The 26,675-nt window shown below is 36.1% G+C and overlaps 1 protein-coding gene and 1 non-coding gene across 3 annotated transcripts in view; one reads left to right on the top strand and one right to left on the bottom strand.

The window, feature by feature from the left end:
* Positions 1 to 642: 642 nt before the first annotated feature.
* The window catches only part of FOXN2 (forkhead box N2), a 52,263-nt gene continuing 26,230 nt past the window's right edge, over positions 643 to 26,675 (top strand). The window contains exon 1 of one of the 2 annotated variants that reach the window (XM_054575472.1): positions 643 to 832. The gene's annotated coding sequence lies outside the window, so the exon portion shown is untranslated. Of the gene's footprint in view, positions 833 to 934; positions 1,124 to 26,675 lie in introns of those variants that run through there. The other variant, XM_054575473.1, reaches the window with a different exon arrangement.
* Positions 19,957 to 20,091, bottom strand: LOC129072073 (small nucleolar RNA SNORA36 family). The gene has a single exon (XR_008529337.1). It is a non-coding gene; the product is annotated as a small nucleolar RNA SNORA36 family (small nucleolar RNA).

The following is a 26,675-nucleotide window of genomic DNA, read 5'->3' as shown; positions in this document are numbered from 1 at the left end:
TTAAATTTTGGTTGTGATTCCAAAGTCTTTTTTTCACTATAAACATGCTGAGCTCAGTTTCCACACAAAATTTCGGTCAGCGAGGGTAACGATACTCTAAGTTTATATTAACGCTTTATCGTTCCTATAGCGCTCTCAAAAAGCCTGGCCGATGGCGGAAAGCTCTTGGGGAAACCCACAGAAGCGGGGGTTGTTGGCGGACGTTGTAGTCTAGGCTTTGGCTCCGCAGTCCGACCGGCTGGGACGGCCACCCTCTCCCCGCTCCGCCCCCACGCCTTCTCCGCCAGTCAGCGGCCGCGCCGCGCCCCGCCACACTCTTATAGGTCCTTCCGGGGATAGACGAGGCCTTTCCATTTTCCCGCCTTCTCCAGCCCCTCCTCAGCCTGAAACCTGCACTGGCCCACCACGTCTCCGCCCTACCTTCCGTGCGAGCCCCGCCCTTCCGGACAACCCTTCCTCCCCTACCCGTGGTTCTGGGCAGCCTCCAGGTCCCCGGCCGGCCCTTCTGTAGGAGGTGGGAGGGGACGGGAAGGGGCTGGCCGAGCACCCCTCCAGATAGGATGAGAGGGGTGGGAACGGGAGGGAAGGGCGGGGCTAATCTCCTAGGCGCCGCGTTGCCATGGCAGCAGGGGGGCCAGAGGGAGCAGGAGGAAGCAGGCGGGAGGGGGATGTGGTGCTGCCGAGGCCGCCACCGCAGCTGCCGCTGCCTTCTCGTTGCCGTGTCTTCCCGGAGGCGGTTGCTGGAAGCGGCCGGGAGTAGCTGCGGTGCTCTGCCATATTGTGTCTTCCCCTACCCGCTCCTTGCTTCCCCGCTGCGGCGGCAGAGCTGACGGTGAGTCCGGGGCGGAACGGCGCCCTCCCCGGCCGGCGCCGCCCGGCGTCGGTGCTCCCCGCCCCGGATCCAGGCGCAGCTCCTGGACTCTGAGGCAGCGCGTGCCGCTGGGCCGGGCGTGGGGCCCGGAGGCGGCTGTCCCGTGACGCGTCCGGACATTTTTGTCCTAAGGCTTTGGCGCCGGCTCGGGGGTCTCCCCAGCGCGCGGCTTGGGTTGTGTGTGGGCTCCACCGGGGTGTCGAACTGAAGGGAGTGCGGCCCCGTGAGGAGTTCGGAGTTTTTTCCTGAAAGGTATTGACCGCCCGGGAGCGGGTGTTGTACTGAGGAAACTGCGGCAAGGGATGCCGTCTCTCCGAAAAGGATCGGAGGTGGCCCAGAGAACACTTCGGGTTCGACTCGGAGAATCTGGTGTTCGAAGAAGTGTCTGCCCCAGGCCTCCCGGGAGTCTTTGCAGCGCCCCTCCTCTGGCTTGTAGTGGATGGAGACGTGCGGGGCGTGGAGTCCTCGTCCGGCTCCAGGCGGACTCTGGCTGGGCCCGGCCAAGTAGTGTACGGGAAGGCTCTGGGCGCCGCCAGGAGTGAACTTAGGGCAGTTGCGTGGTGGGGCATTGGGACGGACAGGTTCGGGTCCCGGGTGTGGGGGTGGCCGACCCTGACACACTTTGGCATCTTATCCAGTAGGCGCCCTGGGGGCCTCTGAAGGTGGCCGTCTAGGTGGGATGGGAGTTTGTTTCAGTGCTGCAATATGGACACTTCCTGTTCGGCCGCTCTCTTGGGGCCGGTGGTTACTCTGCTCTTTAGTTTTCTGTCCTGGAGGTGAGGTTTGAGGACTGCACGAGGCATTTCAGCCTTCTCAGGCCGCCCCACGGCAGCAGCAGCGAGTCTGGATCCGGGGAGGGCGGTGGGAGTCAAGGGAAAGCGGCCCATGTGCACAGTGCTCCATCTTACTCAACTCCACCCCTTTATCTTTTAGCAGAATGCTCTGTTTCCGCCGCTGCTCACGGGAGTTGGGGTATCCAACTCATTGGGAGCACACTCTAGGGATCTTTTTTGACCCGATTTCAATTTGAAGTCTCTCTAAAGCAGCCTATGCACTTAGTTTTCTCTTTAAAGGAAAAAAAGTTATGCAAAGAAATGTCACATGCTTTCTTCTACCCGAACTCCGCCGTGGGGGAGGAGGGCAGTTATTTCAGGTTACTTTACGCTGTTTCTCCTGTCTTCTAATTGTGACAGCCACGTGGCCGGCTGAGAGTAAGAGATTGCCCGAGCGCCACCAGGGCTGAAGCTTCACTAGTAGCCAGGGACTTTGTAACCTTGAAGTAGCTTTGCATCCACATTTATTTTGGTGTTTTCTGAGATGGGGAAGTGGAAGAAATTGAACTGTACGTGTACGAATCTTAAGACTGACTTATTTCCTTGCAGTCCTTGTAAGGTATATATTGACATTTTTGCCCTCTACCGTTTTGAAGATTCATTTTTAAAATCTCAGCAGTGTTAAGTACCATTAAAGATTGATGGGGAATAGAATGTTACCTTACGGAGTTTTCCAACTGGGTTTGGGGGGAAATCGTTTGAATTTCAAAGCCATTAATGAGATGTCCTGATGTAATCAGAAATATTCATATTCTGGAGAATTTCTTTTTGATAGTTTTATAAAAAATGTTTAAAAAAATTTTTTTGCATAAAAAGTCGTTACTTTAAAATATATAAATATATTACTATTGAAAATACTTGTGTAGGGATGAAATAAATGCTTGTTTGATTTGTGTATGTGCACTTTCTGAAGCTTTTTGGCAGGGGAGGTATTAATTGATATGAATGCTAACATGAACAGATTTTGTTTTAAGGGAATGAAATTTAATTTTTAGAATATATAAAAATGGGGTGTCAAACGATTGAAAATTTAAAAATCTTTGGAGTGTTTGGAAAATTTTAGAATTAAGTACAACACCTGATTACTAATGTATCATATTCCATTTTGTGAGTACTTTGGTGGATTTGAATTATTTCTGTAACATATGTTTTTATTTGAATTGGTTTTACTTGAAGAGTGATAAACCACGGCAGACATTTAGGATGTATAGAGAAATAATAGTAAAACTTACTAGAATTTTAATTACATCATAACAATTTTTCTTAATCAACGAGGTTAACAGATAAAAATATCAGAGTGGCTTCAGTGCAGAAAAGATAATGAGATTGAGAAATAAGTGTGTGTGCCCATGCTTAGGTGAGAAAGAAAAGGAAATGAAGTCATGAGATACTTATATAAAGCAGAAAGCATTGAAAACATACACTGGAAGATATCTATTAGTTATAAGATCTGACTGTCAAATGAAACTTTAAAAAAACTGCCATCCAAATAGTTTATGGCTTAGCTACATGTGTTGCTTTTAAATTGTTGTCATTTTAGTAACTGGGTTTTGCATAAGTGCAAAAAGGTCCTTCAAAAACAAAGTTTTGAATGCCCAATGCTTTGCTGATTTCTTAGAGAAGATAAGAGGTCTAAGATTTGATCTCTGTTCGTAGGTTGAAGAAACTAGATGAACACACATGAAAATAAGAGTTTATAATGTGAGAGGATATGGTTAGCAGTTAAATTGTATGATGCAGGTAGGTTCTGTAAGAGTTAAGAGAAGAAAACTAGTGGGTTTGAAAAGGTAGGGGGGTGCTTCTTGAAGAAATAAGGCTTTAGCTTTCTAAAGTCTAACCTTTATGTTACTCCCATTAGATTAATCTTCCCGAAGATTATATCTGATGACCACAACCCTTTATATGAAGCATCAGTACCAAATTTCTTCTCAAGACTTTTCAAACTTTGGTTCCTGTCTTCTCCCATCTTGTCTTCCACTAACCTATAGCAACTTTCTATTCACTACTTCAATGTGGTATACCAATTTTGCTTCTCTTTTACCTTTGCTGATACAATATTTTTCTGTTGAAATGCACTTGCACACATCCGCTTAACTACTGAAGAATCTACTCAGCATTGAAGCTTGGCTGAAATTTTGATTGCTTTGAGAGCTTAGAATAATACAATTTTGGACCTGCTTTTATCACACCAACTGAAAATTTTTTCTCCTCTTCAGTAGTATATACTACTTTTGGGCTGTACCATTCTATACTGCCTTGTTTTCATTTGATGTTTTTTCCACACCTACCATGTGGCAGGCACTAGGAACTGAGGATACCACCTTGAATAGACAAACTCCCATGATCTTTGTTAATTATCTTTTTAGATTTTATCATCCCAAGAAGATTATAAAGTCCTTGACCACCCAGAGGAGACTTATCTTCTTAGTGAATATTTGATTATTTTCTGAATAAAAGAAAGGCAGGGCTTGTAGTATAAGGTAGAAAAATGATAGAAAGGTCTTTCTTTACCTTTCTTTACCTTTTGCAAGGGTGCAAAAAAAATAACCAATTATGGATGGCTTTGAAGACATCACTTCTGAATTTAAATATTATTTAGTCTCCCAAAAAGATGGCATTTGAGCCCAGGAATGATAAAATCCTTATTTGAGGGAGGTTCATTTGATAGCCATGTGCAGAACTAATTATTAATGGTGGGAATGAAGAAGAATGGGAAAGAGAGCAACCTATTGAAGAAAAAATTTAGTAGCTTTAAAAGAAGATGTAGAAGGTGAACATCACAAAGAAGATGGTGAGTTTAGTTAGTTAAGTGTAAGGTGAGTGGAAGATATCAAGGTGAGTTTGAACTTTAGTGACCAGAAGTTAGAAGTGTGGGATAATTCAGTCAATGTAGAGCTGACAGCTAATGTTATGAATTTTTGTCATAGAATTAGTAATTCAAATGTTGAGGACCAAGAATGATATTTTAGAAGACTAGACTTCAAGGGGTATTTGCTTTGTTCATATATGACTTCATAATTAATACTGTAGATTTGTATAATACCTATGCTACTGTTTTATTAATAATTTTATTTTCACTGTATAAGAATGCTATCTCTGTTTTACCACCAAATATAAAGGAACCAAAAGAGTGTTTGTTATCATTTGCTTTCAAGGGATTTTGATTCATGTATTCCTTACTTCTCTTACCCTCACTTTTTTTAAAATTTAAATAATCTTTTTCTTTTAGAATAGTTTACATTCACAAAAAGTACACAGTGTATATATGTCATTCTATTTTTCCTGTTAACTTTTTGCCTTATACTATGGTACATATAGTTACAACGAAGGAAACAAAATTGCTACATTATTATTAACTAAACTACACACTTCATTCAGATTTCACTAGTTTTCCCCTAGTGTCTTTCTTATGTTCTAGAATTCCAGTTTCTCATACTTTTCTTCTTTTTGTTAACTATGACAGTTTTGAGGAGTACTGGCCGAAATTTTGTAGCATGTCCCTCATTTGAGATTTGTCTGATGTTTTCTTCATGATTAGACTGAAGCCACGGGTTTTAGGGAGCAAGACAACAGAGGTGAGCCTTGACCAGAGTGGCCCAATTGGTTGTAGCATTGCCCATAGACCAAAAGATCGTGAGTTTGATTCCCAGGTAGAGCACATACCTGGGTTGTGTGTTCAGTTTCCGGTAGGGATGCGTACAAGAGGCAGCCATTCAATGTTTCTCATTCACATCATGTTTCTCCCTCTCCTTCCCTTCCCCTCTCTCTAAAATCAATAAACTTGCCTTGGGTGAGAATTTTTTTAAAAAAGAAAACAGAGGTAAAGTGCCATTCTCATCACATTATATCAGGGGGTACATACTAACAATATGGTAACATTGATTATATTAACCTTGATCACTTGTTTGAGATCTTTGTCAGATTTTACCCCCACTCCCTCCCATTCCATATTCTGCTCTGGAAGCAAGTCACTTAGCACTGTCCATACCCTAGGCCTTAACCTAATTTTAATTCATGTGTTTTTTATTTCCCTCAACTTTATTTTCTTTTCTATAAATAAACATTTAAACTTGGACAGTTATTTATTGAGCATCTTTTGAGCATCTATTTAAGTGCTAAGAATATAGTGGTGACAAAGAGACTTCATTTCTACTCTTCTGGAGTCTGCCTGATATAAAATGGAATTTATCCTCTTACCAATCAAGCCTTAATTTCACTGACAGTTATAAACATAATATTACTGTAAGGCCTAAAAGTCTAACTAAAGCTCTTTACCTAAGTAGTCACCCAGAATATATGCAGTTATCATAAAGGTTAAATATTATATACCACAAAAATAACCACCTTTTTGCTACCAAAACAGTAGAATGGAAAATTACTTTGATTCTCTCTAAGCCAATGTATTACTGTTAAATTATTGGGACAATTTAATTACCATTAATTATCTTCATATCTAATAAAGTTTGCAGGTTGTATAAGAAAATTCTTGGTTTCTCGACAGTATTTTCATAGGTATTTAGTACTTTTGCTACTTAGAAGCTTTTTTTTGTTTTTCCTTTTCTGAGAAGTGGTTTGAAAGGTGTATTGGGAAAACCACACTGGGAAAAAAACAGACCCTGAGCTATCTTCTTTTGAGAGGCTGTGGTTATTTCTTTATGGAAAAGAAAATGAGGTTGAGGGAAATAAAATTACTCAAAATTTTGAAACTAACTCTTTTGGAGGAAAGTCACTTAATGGAAAAGAGTGATGCCATTTTAACAATGGGAATGTTATTGGGATATTGTTAATACAACAATACCAAGTTTATTGGAGAATAAAATCCGACTAAAGACATGTTGAATGAGGGTTCAGTTAATTATTTCTGGGTAACTGGGATAACTACAAAATGATCTTTCCTTGAACTCTTACTGAATATCTTTCTAAAATGTATTAATGCATTTACACCTTTCGTACTATATTGTACAGACCACTGAGAAAAATTGAATATTTAAATTAGAATTTTGACAGAATTAATATAAAATTTTAAACTATATTAGTAATTTTGGAGGTAAAGAATTGAGGAAATTAATAAACTTATATCCTTGTAGTTTGTGTCTTTATCTTAAAAGAGAAAACACAGAAAAAAAGGAAGAAATTTCTTGTAAATTAAGATTTTACTGTTCATTTTACCTGTCCCATGCCTTTGTCCAACTCTTACATGCTTAAAAGTTTAGTTTAAATGCTACCTCCTCTATACTGATTGAACAACATCTATTAATAATCAATATTTACTACTTTTTATTGAGTGTCTACTATGTTCTGGCATGGTGGTATACTAGTCACATGAATATATAATTTAATTTCCCGTAACAACCGTAGGGAGTGTTTTATTCTTAAGAAACAGATAATAAGACATTATATAAATGCAGAGCTGGGTATTTGAACCCAAGTTTGTCAAACTATGAAAATTCATACTTTGTTTTTTAAAATTATTTTTTATTGACTATGCTATTACAGTTGTCCTAATTTTTCCCTCATTGCCCCCCTCTGCTCAGCACCCCCCACTCCTTCAGACCATCCCCACACCATTGTTCATATCCATGGTCATGTCCTTGGGTCATGTGTGTAAGTTCTTTGGCTACTCCATTTCCTAAGTGTATATTACATCGCCATGGCTATTCTATAATTACCTATTTGTACTTCTTAATGCCCTCACTTCTTCCCCCATTCCCACACAACCTCTCCCATCTGGCAGCCATCAAAACGCTCCCTTTATACATGATTTTGTTTCTGTTCTTGTTTGCTTAGTTTGTTTTTTAGATTCAATTGTTGATAGATATGTATTTTTGCCATTTTATTGTTCATAGTTTTGATCTTTTTCTTAAATAAGTCCCTTTAACATTTCATATAATAATGGTTTGACAATAATGAACTCCTTTAGTTTTTTCTCGTCTAGGGAGCACTCTCTTGCCCTTAGATTCTAAATGATATCTTTGCTGGGTAGAGCAATCTTGGCTGTAGGTCCCTCTTTTCATGATTTTGAACATTTATTGCTAATCCTTTCTAGCCTGCAAAGTTTCTTTTGAGAAATCAGCTGACAGTCTTATGGGGTTACCCCTGTAGGTAACTAACTGCTTTTCTCTTGCTGCTTTTAATATTCTCTCTTTATCTTTAACCTTTGGTGTTTTAGTTATGATGTGTCTTGGAGTGGGCCTCTTTGGATTCATCTTCTTTGGGACTCTCTGTGCTTTCTGAATTTACATGTCTATTTCCTTCAAATTAGGGAAGTTTTTGTTCATTATGTTTTCAAATAAATTTCCAATTTCTTCCTCTTTCTCTTCTCCTGGCAGCCCTATGGGGTGAATGCTGGGCATCTTGAAGTTCTCCCACAGGCTGTTTACACTGTCCTCATTTTTTTAGATCCTTTTTTCTTCTTGTTTTTATGATTGGTTTTTTGCTTCCTTGTATTTCAAATCATCGATTTGATTATTGTCTTCATTCACTCCACTATTGTTCCCCTGTAAATTGTTCTTTTTTTAAAAATTAGTGTATCCTTCGTTTCTGACTGGGTCTTTTTTGTGCTGTTGAGGTCCTCACGAAGTTCCTTGAGCATCCTTATAAACAGTGTTTTGAACTCTACATCTGATAGATTGCTTATCTCCATTTTGTTTAGTTCTTTCTCTGGAGTTTTGATCTGTTCTTTCATTTGGGCCACATTTCTTTTTCTCCTCATTTTGTCAGCCTCTGTGTGTTTGTTTCTGTGTATTAGATAGAGCTGTTATGACTCCATGCCTTGGTAGCATGGTCTAATGTAGTAGGTGTCCTGTAAGGTCCAGTGGCACAGCCTCGCCTGTCACTCAAGCTGCGTATGTGAGGTGTGCCCTCTGTGTAGTTGAGCCTTGATTGCTTTTGGTGGGTCAATGGGAAGGATTTACCCAGGCCAGTCAGCCGCAAGGTCAGGCTTTGACCACTGACCACCAACCTCCTTCTTCTGAGGAGGACAAGCTGTGCAGGGGCAGGGTAGTGGTGCTCTGACATGGTCTGCACTGGGTGTGCAGGCTCTGGGACTTCCCAGGTGGTGCAAGCCAAGGTCAGCCCCAATCTGTGTTCTGCCTGGGGCCACCATGCATGAGCTATAAATCAGTTTGAGATGGCTGCTACTTGTGCTGGAGTTGGAGATTCCCAGGGGAAGCCAAACTGTGAATATTGGCTGGCTGCTGCTAATACGTGGCCTGGGGCCACTTAGGAACATGTATGGGTAATGGGGACTCACTGAGGCTGTTGCTTATTTGATAGGATTTAGGAAGTTGTGAAGCATGAGCCAAGACCAGCCATTCATACGGAAAAGTCATGGTTAACAGTTTGGGTGTGCCTATAAGTGGGGTGGAATGGAATCTCTGGGATCTCCAGGGTGGGACAAACACTATGAGCCAGGTTGTCGGAGTCTCAGATAGGGCAACCGCCTGCTGGCTCTGATTCTGTGGGGGATGGTTCAGAAGAGGACAATGGCCTCTGCCTACCCCAGTGTCTGAGAGAACACTCTTCCCTCCAGCTCTCATCTTCATGCCTGTATACCACTGGTGCCTTTCAAGCTGCTACCCTGGTGCTGGGGCTCAGAGAGAGTGAATCTGAGTAAGTCAGTGTGTGGGTTCTTTAAGGGGAACTGCTTGGGACTCCACAAGTTTCTTGCACCCACTCAATCCCCATTGGTTTTTGCAGCAAGAAGTTATGGGGACTTATTTTTCCTGCATTGGAACCCTGGGCTGGGGAGCCTAGTGTAGGACTGGGACTCCTGACTCCTGAGTTATCCCTTCCAAATTTTTATCCATCATACTTGAGTATGGGACCAGCCTGTCTCTGCACCTCCACCGCTCCTACCAGTCTGGATAGATGTGGTTTCTTTAATTCTGTAGTTGTTGGACTTCCGTTCAACTCAACTTCTGATGGTTCTGAGTGATGGTTCTATATGTTAGTTTTAACTTATGTGGTTGTGCGAGAAGGCAAACCGTGTTTACCTAGGCTATTATCTTGACTGGAAATCAAAAATTCATACTTTGAACTGTAAGCTGAAGTCATTGAAAAATGGAGATTTGTCCTCAGAAAGTAGTAGAGTAGAACACAATAAGGGGTCATGGGATTTTCTTTCTGTTGCAAATACGCAAGTGTTAGAGTCTTTGACATTTAATGCCTAGCTGTGTCCAGTATTTAAAAGTTAACCTGCATTATGGACACCTAGGACTATTGTTAAATTATAGAGAAAGAATTGGATTTAACAGCCTAATACTGATTGGCTAGAGTTTTGAGAATTTTTTTGTTTTCCTTTATATAAAGATAATTCAGAGATAGAAAATAATTAGAAAGCCTAATGGGAGATTCTCTTTATGTTTAGAAGAACAAAAAAAGATTTAAATAATTTGTACAAGGTGAAGATACTCATTTGACAAATATCAAATGCTTACTATGTGTTAGTAATCAGGTGCATGTGAGTAAATAATAGCAACATGAGACATACTCTTCTAGACATAGATTCTTGCGTACTGTAGAAACACAGAGAGTAGGAATTAACTTTTCCCAAGCAGTGAGATTGGGTGGGGTATATTGTGTAATCATGGCAGAGGTTTATTAATGGTGTTATCAGCAGGACTTCTTAAGTGGAGAACTGAAATTTAGGAAGTGAAAAGATCACAAAGCAGAATGGAAAATATAGTATCTGACATAGTATTTTGTATTTGAATGTTAATTGCTTAGTAAATATTTTTAAAATAAATATCATATTTCACTCAAGTTGCTTTTATGTATAGGTTGATAATATCTCCTTTGTTTGGTTGAAGAAAACTTAATGGTATGGCATAATTTTGGTATAATTTTCCCTTTGCGTTTTTAATCTAGTTGACAGCAAGTTAGAGCCAGGCAGTACTTGTTTGAAGCAATCTGTTTAGGAGTACTATGTCCATTGTTTTTTTATTCTCTCTTTTTTCTTTTTTTATTAAATCTGTATTAAGTATTTTATAAGATACAGAACTTTAGTGTTTACAAGGTAATTTCTGTCTATTTCTCTTGAGCTATTGAGATATAAAACTACAATGAAAAAGAAGATATGTAAATACATTTGGAACATAGTAGGAGAGAAAAAAAATCTCTAAAAGATGTTTCCATAAGAATTACATGGAGGAGTTATCTTTGAGTTAGGCTTTAAATATTAGGGTTTTGGTTGAATGGTGGTAGACAAGGTAGACAGTCTGATGTTAGAATAACTGGAGCAAGCTTATAAATAGAGAAATGCACAGGAAGTGTTTGAACAGGATTAGTCTAGTTTGGATTAACTTCAAGTGGGAGAGCATTATCTTGAGGATATAGATATTGAGTCAGATTTATTGATGATAGTGTGCACTTTTTTTTCCGGTCTTTCTTTTGTATTGATACTTAAGAAGTGATCTAGGCAGAATGGCAGCTAGTGTAGTAGTGAAGAGTATGAGCTCTGGTGCTATACTCCTTGAGCTTGTATCCCAGTTGTACCACTTCAAGGTTTGTGATATTAAGCATATCTTTAATTTCTCTGTATCTCTTTCCAGATAGAAAATGAGCACTAATAACTACCTGATAGGGTGGTTATAAAGACTGAAGGAGTTAGTACTAGTGAAACATTTAGAACAATACATGTAAAAAGTACTAGTTCTCACCTTTACATTAATTATGTACATAATTTAGACACACATTCAGGCATGTAGGAAATATACATATAGGTAGGAAATGTAGGTCTCACCATATATGTATCTGTAGGAAAACTAGTAGTATTTGAATTTCAGTTTTCAATAGTATTTAGATTACTGTAGAATGAAAATCCAACCATCTCATTTAATAGATGTCAAAGTTATGTAGTAGTAGAGCTGGAACTGAGATGTCAGACAAACATTTGAGCAGTTAACAAAACAGATAACCAAGTCTACCTTATGGAGCTTTTGGTAAGTCAGGAAAAGATGTGTATTAAACCATTCTAGTTGTGATAAGTGTTATCAAAAAATACAGGATATTATGGAAGAATATAATTTGGGGTACACTTTAATATGGAATGTTGGAGGAGGTTTCCCTTAAGATTTTAAAGTTGAGATGTGAATGATAGTTAGCCAGAGCTAAGTAAAATGAAAAGTGTGTTAGGCAAAGGAAGTAGCATTTGTAAAGGCCCTGAGGGAGGAGAAGGTAGCCTGTTGAGAATCTAAAGTGGGGACAACTAGGGAAATGGTGGCAAAAGAGTGGCCAGAGAAGTTACACAGGGACTAAGTTATGCAGGGTCTCTTGTATACCATGTCAAGAACTTTGGATTTTGATCTAAGAGTCCCCTTGATGGATTGAGCAAGAAAAGGACATTGTCCAAGTTGCATTTTTATAAGATTACTGTAGTTACATTTTAGAGAACAAATTAAAAGGATTAGGCACAGGTGCAGGGAGACTAGTTTAGGAAGGTATTATCAGAGCCACTGTGTATGTTTGTGCAGAACACAACCATAGTGGGTACCATTTATGTAGACTACCATTGTGGTGGTTTAGAAGAATGATGTTAACTTGAACTATAGTTGTTACCATGAAAATGGAGAGAGGGCAGATTTAGGATATAATTGCTCCAAAATCTATCTCCAGACCAGACATGTCTAACTTTCAATCACATATATCCCAAATGCCCACTCCTTGAATATCTCATAAGCATCTCAAACTCATCAGGTCAAAACAACAACAATAATAAAACAACAAAAACCCGTGACAAACATTGAGCTACCTCCAAGAGAAAACCAGCCATTTTCCCTTTCAGTATTCTTTCTATTATCAAGTGGAATGAACATCTACTCTTGCTCATTTTGTCTCCTAATTGTGACAGCTGGGCTACTTAGCTTTCTGTAGCTACAGTTAACATGGCTACTTAGAATTTAGGTTATATTCCATGTAAGTTTATTTAGAAACTTGTGTTTTTTATGAGGGTTAAGTGTTATTTTCTAAAATGCTCTGAGGATCTATTTAATAGAATAGATGTCTTTAATAATTTTTAATATAAAAATATTTTACTTTAGTAAGTACACATATAGGGTTAGTTTAGTCCTATTTAAAATGGACTTAATTTTGCCCTGACCATTGTGGCTCAGTTGGTAGGAGTGTTGTAACTGAAGGGTTGTGGGTTTGATTCCTGAGGTCAGAGCACATGCCTAGGTTGCAGGTTCAGTCCAGGTCTGGCACGCATGGGAGGCAACCAGTTGATGTTTCTTTCTCTTTTCCTCTTTCTCTAAAAAAGCAATGAAAAAAATGTCCTCATGAGGGGATTAAAAATTATAATACAAATAAAGTAAAATGGACTTAATTATGTGTTAAATTAATCATGCTTTTGTGTTGTTTTGGGAATTACATATAAAATCAGTGTATTAAATCATTAAATCAAAAGTTTTACTATACTCAGTTTTACTCCTCTTTTCCAAATTTGACACCAGGGGCTTATTGGTAAGATACCATTTTATGCTTTTATTAAATGTATTTCTAATCATGAGTATGCTTTTTAAAAATGCTTATTTTCAGTGGAACAACTTAATTGGCTGTGAGAGATTTACTCCATGGCTGACTAATTAAGGCTTATGTTCAAGGTATTGAAAATCATCTTACAGTCTTGACAACAAAGAATACCAACAAAGTGGTTTGTATTCAGATGCCAACCAAATTTACCTTTGTGCTTTGGAACATGAGATCTGTTGACTTTCAGGTTTTTATAACTGTTCTTCTCCACGTTACTTTCAAGTGTGATACAAGACTGTCAGAGAACGAAAGTGCCAGTTGGCTAACTGGTCACTATATGGTTTGTAGCACAAGTGATATTGCATCTAATTCCATTAGTGATTATTTTTGTTTTTTTATTTCTGTGTGATCAGTCTTTTTCAGCCTCCAGCATACTTTTGTTTGAACACTACGTTGATTGCTATTCCAAAATTTGAGGAGGTGGATTTCTAAACTAGATTTATTCTGAGAGCTAGTAGTACTTCTTTGTAGTGCTTCTTTTTGTCAATATATTTAATAACATGTAAGGTAATTAGGTGTGATATTTTAGATACTGATAGTTTACAAGTTATTGTGTCATCAGCTTTTTAAACATTTATTAGAAATAGCTATTTTCTTTATTAGAGAAAACAATTTTTACACAATTTATATCTTTTCTGGTACTGCTTTTTACCTTTCTGTGTGAAAGGCAGGTGTGTGCTAGGGATTCATTGTAAAGAGAAATATTTGGTTTTTATGCAGAAAACATCAAATTTGTTACTGTTTAGAATAAAATTTATTCATTTTTTTAACTTATAAAATTATTGCTTCATTTTAACTTCCCCAAGAAACTGATGAACAATTGAGGGTTTTTTTGTTTGTTTTTCGTTATTTTTTTAAGGCAAATGCTGCAACAATGCATAGAAGAACTCTATATATGGTGTATAAATAGTACAAAATTATCTAGATAGAAGTGTCATTTAAACCATGGTTTTACACAGTGTATCAGGGCAAGTTAGGATAGGAGAAAAGTGGATTCAATGAAAGGTTACCACAACAGATTTTTTTCCCCCCAAGATTTTACTATTTTCTGCTTTTAGCATGAGTTGGAGAAAGGCTTCCCCCTCCCCCCATTCATTTGACTTTCCTTTTTTTTTTATCATCCTATTTGAAAAACAGTTTTCCTATGAGACATCTTTGACCCTTTTGTATTCTACACCCCACCCCCTTCTTGACTGGAAAATGCAGCTGCACACATTTTTTGTTTAGAGACAATGGATCACATGCTGTGTCACCTAAATCTATGACGAAGAGGCAGTTTTATTCCTAAGAGACCATAATGCTTCTGTTGTCCTGGATACATGACATCATGTAACATTATAATCAAACATACATCTTTTTGCAGTACATTTGGAACTTGAATCTATCCTTTGATCTCAGTATCGGATTTTATGAGAGGGACAGTATTTATAATCAAGAATCTTACTCAAAACAAAGAAAGTATTGTTAATTCAATAGGAGAAGTTGTGAGTTCCTTCCTTTTTTATCTTTTTTTTTCTTTACTGAGTTACCAAAGTTAACAGATACTTTAAGTTAATAGAATATCTTTAAAGTTATAGCATTCTTAGGTTTATTACACAATGCCTTGCAAATAGTATGTGCTCAATAAATGTTACACTTGATTTTTGCTAACATTATGTGATGATTTTTTCTTTTTTATTGAATTTATTAGGGTGACATGGTTGATAAAATTATAGATTTCAGGTGTACAATTCTATAATACATCATCTGTATATTATATTGTGTGTGTACAACCCCAAGTTATGTCTCCCTCTATCACCATTTATCCTCCCATATCTTCTTCTACCTTCTTCTATCCTCCTTCCCCTTTGGTAATCACTGTACTGTTGCCTGTGTCTGTGAGGTTTTTTGTTTGTTTGTTTGTTTTTGCTTAATCTTTCCATCTTTTTCACCCAATGCGATAAATTAACAAGAAGAAAATTGTTTTTCTAAATGAATAACTCAAGATTTAGAAAATTATTAGTATCTTTAAATTGCTAAAAATATTTCAAGTTGAGCTTAGTATAAGCATTTTATACTATTGAATAAATCTAGGAAATATAATACAGTGGCTTCCAGTCTTGAGAAATGGTACCATATTGTAATTAGTAAATAAAAATAGTTCATTCTTAGGGAGATTGGAGGTGAGCAAAGGAGAGGGAAATTGGAAATTTCTTTATGTATAGTATGTATATCTTAGAGACAGTGTTTAAATTACAGTAAAGAAATGAGGTAATTGCCAGGTAGTTTTAATAAAATGCACAAACATTTTGTATTTCTGTGGTATGACATAGCTCTGTCATAGATTTTTTTTTTTTTTTAATGAAAAACATTGTTTAGTGATCATAATTAAGTGAATGCCTATTTCCCTTTGCTAGGATGCTTTAGCCCAAAGCAAATGGTTTTTTAATATTAGTTCATTTAAAGTGATTGGATGAGAAAGCCCAAACCCGAGATGGGAGGTCTATTCTCTGGTCACTCTTTTGACATTTATAAGATTGTTTGATTTACCGATGACATTAAGTTCTTGGTGGGAAGTAAAATGGCAAGTTAGTAAGAATAAAGTTTCCAAATGTCTGAAGGCCATGTAAAATGACAGAATTAGTAATTGGAAATGCATTTAATTCAATATAACAACAACAACAAAAAAAAACCATCATTTGTCATATGCTTCAGGAATTCACATGTTTAAAATAAGTATAATGAAACTGAGTTTAAGTAGGAAGCTGGGCTAGTAGGGTGAAAAGGATGAGAAACAACTTCATCTGTAGAGTCAGATGCTGCCATATAGTTTATGGTTAATCATCCCTTGCTTTAAGCATAGGCCTGACTATAAGTCTTCAGGCCTCTCAGTAGCATTGCTCAAGTGTTGGTTTCAACTTCCCAATTCCAGTACAGCATAATAGGTGGCATGGTTCTTTTTCATACCAGTGTAGTAAAAGCTTTTTAGAAACAGCAAAATTGATTTTCCTCATTACCCTTTACAGGTAATGAGGGATGAAATATTAAGTTGTGCAATAAAATAAATAAATTGGTATAAATTTGCTTTGGATAGAAAAAGTTGACCGTCACATTTTATTTTGATTTGAATTTTTTCAGTGTCCTTTTTTATTCTCTAATAAAAACTTTTAGATAGTATAATAGGTTAAATGTAAATTTTAACCGTTAAAGATTATCTTCCAAATAATAACAGATTTAGGGGTCTAACAATCATAATATGTGTAAGATAACTTAATTAAATTGAAAAATGTAACATGAAGAGATTTGATGCTTTTGAAAAGTATTAAACATCATTAATAGAACTGAGTTAACTGAAATTATTTCTCATTTGCTATGGTGCTGTATTACTTAGTAAAAGAAACACTAAAAACTTCTATACTAATGAGAGTTGCTGGACTGAGAGCCTGAGTTCTTGCCATTTTATTTTATATCCATGAACTCATATTTTAAAAATATTATAGATGTATGCTGAAATTCACAATATAAGTAATACCTTGAGAGTAGCAAAAAATTATTACTTTGAATATTTTAACTTGATTAGAATTTTTTAACAAGGTAGTAGATTCTGAATTAGTTGTATACAAATGAATGTAACTATATATGTAGGTATTTATATTTCTGTCCTGTTTTGATTATAGCATTATATTTGCCATACATATAATTAGCATTATATATAGCATTGTCTTTTCTTTTTGTTATTGGTAATGCCATTACTAGTGAAAACTAAATATTTTTTATTTCAGAGGTAGTGCAGTTATTTTCATTATTTTTTCTAATTTGTGTGTGTGTGTGTGTAAGTGAATGTTATCAGCCAGAGCTGTAAATAAAGGAATCAGAGAGAGAGAGAGAGTCACACTAGATAATAAAATACTAAAGAAAGTTCTGAAAGTTTATATGATTTAAGTTCTTTTATATTATTTAAATTAGAAAGATTTGTAGGGTTCTGTCATGTTTCATGATTGGATAAAATATTGACATAACCTAACAAATAAAGTTCATGGACACAAAGAAGTGAAAATCGCATCATGAAGAAAATGATGAAACTGACATTGCAGCACTTTTCTGAGAAGGCCTAATTTCAGTTGGCTGTTTAGCCAATGGGTGTCATTGGTTATGAAGGGGACCCATCCTCAACACTAGAATTTTTTTTTTTTTAATTTTCAAACCTCAAAACAAAGTATTGTTACTGATTTTGTACTATAATTTTTTTACTTGAAAGATACCACATTTATAAGTCTATTACTTTAGGAAGAAAGCAAGTTATACTTTTAAAAATTAATAACTAATAATCACTACCTCTACAGCTAGTATTTATTCTATATATGTTACCTCTGCTCTAAGTGCTTTATATTTATTCTCATTTAATTTGTGCTAACAACCTTATGCAAATAGGTACTATTAGAATTCCAAATTGATATGTCATACAGCCTATTGAATGGTAGAGCTGGGATTTGAACCTAGGCAGTGACTTTTCATAGCTCATGCTCTTAACCATCTGCTTCACTACCTCCAGATGTGGTTATGATATCAAGAGTAATGATTTAGATTTTATTTTTGTTCTTTTTTATAATATAAAATTCTTTTTTTAAAAAAAGATTTTATTTATTTATTTTTAGAGACAAGGGAAAGGAGGGAGAAAGTAAAGAGGAGAAATATCGGTTGGTTGTCTCTCACATGCCCCCATTTGGGGACCTGGCCCACAACACAGGCATGTGCTCTGACGGGGGAATTGAACCAGAAAGCTTTCAGTCCACAGGCCAGCATTCAGTCCACTGAGCCATACCAGCTAGGGCAATAATAGGAAATTCTTTACAACTTCAAATATACTACCCTCTTAAGTTTCTGTTTAATATCTCCTTGTGTTAAGTACCATATTTTGCTGTGTATAATTTGTACTTGTTTGCCCAAATTTTTGAGGGAAAAATAAGGATGTGCATTGTACAAGGATAGTACCTGAAATCCTTTGTATCTTTTCTTGTGTTTTGTAATTATTTGTTACATAAAATTTCTTGTACTATAATATGTTCAAAAGTAAAGGCTAAAATTCCTTTATAATACAAAAAACAAGTATCTAAATATAAATGAATGAATGAATGAATTAAAAATTTAAAACTAAAGGTTTTTTTCCTGAAAGGTGGGGCCAAAAACATGGGTATGCATTATACATGGGAGCACATTACATACAGCACAATATAGTATATTATTTCTCTAGAAAAAAAAAGCCTTCCATTTTACAGTTGTACACTATTTCACTATAGAATCTAACAACTATGACAACAGAGCGATGGGTTTAGTAGAGGAAGTGTCTTCTTGAAACTTCTTAGAAAAGGACCAGAAGTTACTCTGAATAGTATACTTCTCTTTCTCTGTCTTCTATCTATATTGCTAGCTAAAGAGACATTGTAGTCATAATCCACTTGGCTAATATGTTGGCTTTGGAATGTTTGGCTATTATGTTGGCTTTGGAATGTATTTTAAATCCCTATATACATTTAGGTACTTCTGACATTTTAGAATTCATATTTTCTGCTTATCAGGAGCTTGCTTACTCTGTATCTTCCACTATTAAACCATAAATAGACAAAAAGAGACTCCTAAGTAGCTGGGAGAAAAATTTCAAAGTATATGCATTAAATTTGTGCACCTTAAGGTGAGCTTGTTACACTTATCCAATCTTACTGTGATCTTACATGAAATATATTTGACTTTCCAGTTTATAGCAAATAATGGTTCTATAATTCCATCCCCATGATTTAGAAATCAAAAATGCTCTGAAAACCTAAAGTTTTATTTATTGGCAAAACATGATCTGAACTGATATAAAACTACTGATGTTCTTTATTTAGTTCCCTTTTAGTGTGAATATACATGTTGCTGCAAAAATATTAACATGTTTTTTATGGGGCGCTACCTCAGACTTCACTGACACATCATATAACCCTCTTTTGCATTGTAGTCCCTTTCTAAAACCAAATACTTTGAATTCTGAAATGCATCTCAAAAGATTTTAGATAAGGGGTCATACACCTGTATGATAAGGTATAGTGAATAACAGTACCTGATTCACTGTGCCTGATTGACCAAATGAGGACTAAGATTAATCCAGTAACTGAAGCATAGCCATGTGAGGCCTTATAGCGTGGAACAATATTTCTCAACTTAATTATGTGGATCCATTATGTAGAAAAAAATTAGAGATCCCATTTTGAGAATCACTTTTATTTCCTTAAGCAGTTTTGTTTTTTTTTAAACTTTTTAATCTCACCTGAGGACATGTTTTACAGAGGAGGAGGGAGAGAAAGAGGGAACCATTGATGTGAGAGTTGCCTCTCACAGCTGCCCTGACCAGGACCAAACCAGCAACCCTGGGCATGTGCCCTGACCTTTTGCTTTATGGCAGGGTGCTCCAACTGAGTCACACCACCAGGGTCCTCAAGTAGTTTTTCATTTTTCTCTTTGAAAATGTTAAAATAGGCCCTGGCCAGGTAGCTCAGTTGGTTAGAGCGTTGTTTCAATACACCAAGGTTGCAGGTTTGATCCCCTGTCAGGGCCCATGTAAGAATCAACCAATGAATGCATAAATAAGTGGAACAAGAAATCACTGTTTCTCTCTCTCTGTCTCTCTCTCTCCCTCTCCCACCTGCTTCCCCCATTCCCCTCTCTTTAAAATCAATTTTATTTTTTTATTTTTTATTTTTTATATTTTTTTGTAGGCTGGAAGGTAAATGAATAGAGCAATGCTTTCTATCGAATCATCTCTCCTAAGCCAGTATTTTAATGTCCCAAAGTTTAATTAACAGAACAGGGAAGATGCCCTGAACTGAACTCAACACTTTGGAATAAAATCAATTTTAAAAATGAAAAAAAAAAATGGTAAAATGCATTTTTATACTGTTACTGAAATGAAAGCAAAAAATGAAAATTTACAGAACTTGTGGCCCCTGGAGGATATCCTTGGGGCATCCTGATTTGGGAAACACTGATAAACTGGCCAATAGTCCTGTATACTTCAGCAGCTTCTATAAGCATTACTCTTTATTAAGTGTTTGTTTATAATGATGGACCTAAATCATAGTTAAGAGGTTAAGATATATTTACTGTATTTATGGAGCATGGTTTTTTAAAGGGATGAAAGCACCCTCTTTTTAAAAATCTATACCAAGTTTTTGATAACCATCTTTAACCTGCAAGGAAATGTTCTCTACCTAATTCCGTTTGAAAATCACTGTAATAATGAGCTAACAGAAGTACTGTAAGTCAAATTCCTCAAGTGTGCTGAGACAGAAGAAACTTAAGAACACGTGCTCTAACATGCAGGATAATGTATGTTAGAGATATTGCCATCAGAAAGTAATGTAAACATCGGTTTTCAGCAGCATAGTGAACTAAATATGTGGACCAGCCTTTCTGCTGAAAATAACTTAAAATACTGGATAAAAATGCATCAACGCTCTGGCACAAAAGTAAAGAATATTTAGCCCAAACACTAATTGGAAACCTAGAGAGTTAAGCTGAATGCTGAAGCTGGCTATTGCCTTGAGGGTTCACCAAATTAAGTGAACTGTTTTCCTTGCCTTGTAAGGCTCAGGGATTGAGAGGCAAAGCCCAGACCCAGCCAATGTAGAACATCAAGCAGGAAATAGTCTTCCCCGTTAATTTGGTATTTTATAGGGCTATACATTCTAGGTGTAACAGGGATCTAGAAATTCTTTCCCTTAGTGTCCCCAAGGATAACAAAGAAGATTATCTTTCTAGATTATTTCTGCTAATGGGAAAAATAAAATCTCTGCTGAAAATTTATTACCACAAACCAGCCCTCTCACTGGTTTGCAGCCTGAATTCATGCTAACCCTCAAGCTAAGAATTTAAAAGGATCTTGGATTGCTACAACTCCCAGAAAACTGACAGAAGCACAAATCATCATCCTCGAATGTTTCCATTAGAAAAGTTTTAGTGAAAATCATTAGCTTGTAATAAAAAAATTGTAGACATCTAGGGAAAGCAGGGTACAATATAAGATAGAAGAATCGGACTCGCAAGTAGTTCACATCTTGAAGTTATCAGATGTAAAATATAAAATAATGTGTTCAGTGAAAGCTTAAAAATGAGGAAAAGCGCAGATACTTTGTAAAAAAAAAATCAGAGGTTCTAGAAATGAAAATAGACAGTAATCAAAATTAAAACAAGGGATAAAAACAAATAGACCCCACTGAAGAAAAATTGATATAATGAAAGATAAATCTGGAGAAATTCAGAATGTAACACAGAGAGACAACAAGTGGAAAATAAAAGAGGTTAATAAAGGGAGATTTTTAGAGAAAACACAGAGCACCTTCAAAGGATTAAGTTCCTTTCAATAACAATAATAGGAATAGAAGACCATGAAATGATGATAATGAAAATAAATCTAACAACTGTGACTTATTGTAGTTCAAGCTAGAGTTCTATAGCTAGCAAAAATATCTTTTAAAAACAAGAGCTAAATAAACACATGTTCAGAGAAATAAAATCTGGAAGTTCACCAGCAGACTACTTTTTAAGTAGAAGGAAAATGGTCACAGAAAGTCTGAAATTCAAGAAGGAATGATAAAGAGAGTGGTAAGTGGTTATAACTACCATTTTATATTTAGGAGGTTCCTTAATTATTTTGGGCAACACCTCTAATACTGTATAATGCAGCATTTTAATTTTCAGCTGTAGTTCTGTGCCTTAGTTTTCCTTTTCTTATTTAGTCTCTGTCATGTATTTCCTCTCACACCAGTGTTAATACCAACCTACTAAGCAAAAGTGCACTCCTCTAACCTTTTGGGAAATGGTCTAAGAATTCCAATATAGGATTTTATTTGTCTTGTTCTAGAGTAGAATGTCACTGTAACATTGAACATAATATGTAGACATCTTTGAGAGATGCATGAGCTGCACAGCTCAGGGAGGGGGTGGGGAGGAGGTATGTTTAAATCCTGAGCTCTTCTGAAGGTATTGTCATGGCCGATTTATAGTGAAGCTGTAGACAGGGGTTCCAGAGAGATTGTACTGGGTGTATTTGAACTCTTCCCCTTTAAAGATCCTCCTATGAGAAGAAACTGTTCTTCCTGAAATGTAGAAGGTTTGGATTCTGAACACAAATGTGTATACTGCTAAAATGTACATTTACCTACCTTATTTTTTTTTTTTTTGTAGCAGTGTCTTAGTTTTAGAAATTGGTTTATTAGTAGATGTATTTATTACCTGGGTTATGGAGGTTATAGACCTAAGACATTAGAGTACTTAAAATCCCATATTATAGTCTCTTGGTGTTAAATGCTTATTTTGAGTGACATTTATTATTGCAACAATTACATGTGGTTTGTTGGAGTATTGTTCTTAAAAGATTAAGCAAAGAAAATGTTAACATCTCTAGCCCAGATTTCCTTTTATTTCTTTACTTGCTTTGCTTTCTGAAACAAACTTTCAGTATATATGATCTGCTACTGAATGGTTTCAGTTCACTTTAAGAAGTAGTTGCTCATAAGATTAGAATTTTCTAAATACATAAAAGTAAAAGTTTTCTTGATTTTGGTGTGAAATGTACAGACTTTTCTGTTGTGATATTATATATGTATTTCTGAAAATACTAAAACTGGACAGTTAATGGGGCAACTCACCCAAAACATTTGAAACTTAATAGCCAGAATACTAACACAAATAAATCTTAACAAGAGTACTAGAATATTTTAAAAGATACAGTATTAAATTTTTTACCAAAAAAAACCTACAGTCAATTTAGGATTTCAACACAAACTAGCTTGATGGTACTGTGTGCAAGGAAGGGTTGAAAGTACAGGGTTATAGAAGCGAGAGTAAAGTGCATAAAAATTTGAGAGGGGAGATTATTATTAAGCACTTCCAGGAAAAGACATCTGGCCAAGCTGTGAGAAAAGGAAGAACATGGGTTGAAAGAGAATTGTGTATAGTACTATATATTCATCAGCTTGCTACTCTTTCATTGTGTTAGCCTATTTTGGGTTCAGCTGTTGTTATTCAGTAATACAAAAATATAGGCCGGGAAAAATCATGTACAAACCAGTGTACATGATTTCCATATTTTAGTAAAGTCATTCCCCTATTTACATGTGAGCTGATTGGTGTACAGAAAAGCTTGTTGATAGAATAGGCTGTACTAAGAATATGAGGTGGCTTCTGTTTTTGGTTTGAGGTCTTTGATAAGTCCGTAACCTTTTCATAATTTGATTTTTTTGTGAAATAGAAATATGAGGGGGAACTGCTTCAAAAACAGAATTGTCTTTTGCAGGGTGGTCCCCTTATAGTACAGGCTTCCTCCGTTAGATGCGTGTTCTAGTAACCCATCTATATGTGTGAACCAGCTGGTGGTGTTGTGAAAGGCTGCGTTCTGCTTCAGTGAATTGTTTTTTAAGACTCTTTCAGTGCATTTGCCCTTTTCATGATGGGTGATTTATGAGCACATCTGCCCACACTGTGCTGAATGTTCAGCAGTTTTTAACCAAAAATGGCATGACCCCTATGCCCTACCCTCCCTAGTCACCCAGTCTTGCCCCAGCAACATTTTGGTTTTTTGTTTGTTTGTTTGTTTCCCTTATGAAGAAAGTCCTCAAATGGGTTTTGCCAGTGTGGAAGAGGTGAAACAAAAAATGGCAGAAGCACCATAAGGCATCAAACTCAAGTAGTTCAAAAACTGTTTTGAGCAATGGAAAAACACATCTCAATAGGTATAGTGCATCAAATAGAGAGTACTTTGAAGGTTACTGAGGTTTAAACATATAAGAATAAATATACAATTTTTTATGAATAAATTCCGGTTTTCTTTTTTTGTCCCCCCTAGTACTACAACTAAAAATAATCTAGCAGAGCCTTTTCCTGTTTGCATTTCTTTTATTTTTAAACTATAAAAATAATAAACACATTAAAGAAATACTGGAAAATAGAAGAACAAAGAAAAAATTACCAAGTTATACAAACCACTGTTCCTGTTCACTTTTTGTTTATTTTCTATTTTTTACCAGTTTTTAATAAAGCTGTTTTGTTTACCTCATAATCTTTAAGGCAGTCATTAAAAATGACTGCCAAATATTACATTGAATAGATGTAGTTTAGTTTACTTTTCTTCTGTAATAAAATATATAAGTTGTTTATAGTTGTCTGTCATCATCCATAATCCTTGGATGCACATCTGTGTGTGTGTGTGCTGTGTAAAAGAGGTAGCCCTGGCTGGGTGGCTCAGTTGGTTTAAGCATCATCCCATACACCAAAAAGGTTGTTGGTTGGATCCCAGGTTGGGGCTTGTACAGAAGACAATCGATTGATGTTTCTCTCTCACATGGATGTTTCTTTCTCTCTCTGTTTCTCTTCTCACTCCTTTGCCCCCCAGCCTGGGATCCAGCCAGGTTGGGGATGATTTGTATAATGACTTTGACGTATTTCATGATATAATACTGGTTTTTATCTTAAAGTAATAAGATTTTATTCTAAACTTGCAGTTCAGAGGAATAACATATTTGTAGCCATCTAAATTAGTTTCTGTCACCTTATATTCTCATATCTGTCAACAATATCTATTAGTTTTAAGTAGTTATGCTAAAATATAAATTCCTGAAGAGATTGAGTATACTTTAATGGACAAAGAACTTGACTATTAAACTCAGCCTGGTTTATAATTTTGGCTCTACTTTTTATTAGCTTTAGAACCTTAGGTGAATGGCTTACTTCACTTCCATTTTCTTTTTTATAAACAGAGAATTTCAATTCTCTGATTGTTACCACTGAGGATATTTCCTAGCATTAAGGATGTATTTCTAAAATAAATAACCCTTAAAGGTGGGTAGCTCAGCACCTGGTACAGAGTAGACATGCATGTTGATTATTAATTAATTTCAAATAAGCAGAATGCAAATGACTGCTCTACATCTAAAATTGATCAACATCTGTGAATCATTTTATTCATCTGTAATAATTGGGTTAATAATAGTTCCTATTTTATAGGGTTTAATTGATGGTTGAGATAATGTTTAGTGCAATGGCTGGCCCCCGAATTATTTTCAATAACTAATGCTATTGATAACTTAGTGCCCTGAGATTATATCTGCTAGTAGATTGAGTGCACTTTAATGGACAAAGAACTTGACTATTGTATTCAGTCTGGTTTATAATTTTGGCTTCTGCTTTAATAAGCAGAATCCAAATGACTGCTCTACATCTCAAATTGACTGATTTTCATAAGTCTTGGAATTCTAAGTAAAGTAAAACATTGGAGGTACTATATTTTGCCATATGTAATGTGCACCTACATTTTTGGCCCAAACTTTCAGGAAAAAAATCTTCTGTTTAGTTTTTTAGTTCATTTTTATTCATTTATATCTATATACTTGTTTTTTGTATTATAATGGAATATTAACATTTATTTTTTAACACATTATAGCACAAGAAATTTTCTGTAATGAATAATTAAAAACAGAAGAACAGATACAAGGGATTTCAGGTGTACCCATGTGTAATGCACATCCTTATTTTTCCCTCAGCAATTTGGGCAAAATGTGCATTGTACACTGCAAAATATGGTACTTCTCATATTTCAGTTACAGAAATGTAAGTAGATTGATTAGAATAATGGAAAACATAAAAAGTTTTTCACTGAATTCAGAAATGAGGTACCTTTATGAATTGTTAAATGGATTAAATAGTATATTAGTTCTATCACTTTCTCCCTTGGTCAGTTGTTCTCCCATGTTAAGTGTTCTTGAATTGAAGGATGTTTAAAAAGTAAAAGAAAAGTCATTAGAGAAAATAGAAATAAAAACAAATGGTTTAGAGAGTTTTTTCTCTTTAAAAATACAGTAACACTTCAGCCCTGGCTGGTGTGGCTCAGTGGATTGAGCTCCGCGCTTTGAACCCAAGGGTCACTGGTTGGATTCCCAGTCAGGGCACATGCCTGGGTTGTGGGTTGGGTCCCCAGTTGAGGGCGTGTGAGAGACAACTGATTGATGTAGCTCTCACACATTGATGTTTCTCTCCTCTCTTTCTCTCTCCCTTCCCCTTTCTCTCAAAGTCAATAAATTTAAAAAAAAATACAGTAACACTTCACACTTACTAAGAGAATGTATCAGTATGTGATGAGATTATACACAATGTAGACGTAAAATACTGGAGTTTACAAAAGAAATAACTTACAGTAAATATAATTTTACTGATAATGAATTTAATGAATAAGAAATGTTAGTATGATGTAATAAAAATATTAAAAATGATTTCTCTTTATAGTAAATATTTTAGATTTGAGGAAAGGGTTTATTTAGAATTATTGTTTAAGCAATATTTTAAATTTATTTTCTGTATTAAGCAATATGTATGACTATTATAGTAAAAACATAGATCCTTAGAATCCATAGATTATAAAGTCTTATAATTCAGAG

The sequence above is a fragment of the Pteronotus mesoamericanus genome, unplaced genomic scaffold (genome assembly GCF_021234165.1).
Source record: "Pteronotus mesoamericanus isolate MK-2021 breed Mesoamerican mustached bat unplaced genomic scaffold, CSHL_Meso_final contig_291, whole genome shotgun sequence".
NCBI lineage: Eukaryota > Metazoa > Chordata > Mammalia > Chiroptera > Mormoopidae > Pteronotus > Pteronotus mesoamericanus.
This window is presented reverse-complemented; position numbering and strand designations above follow the sequence as displayed.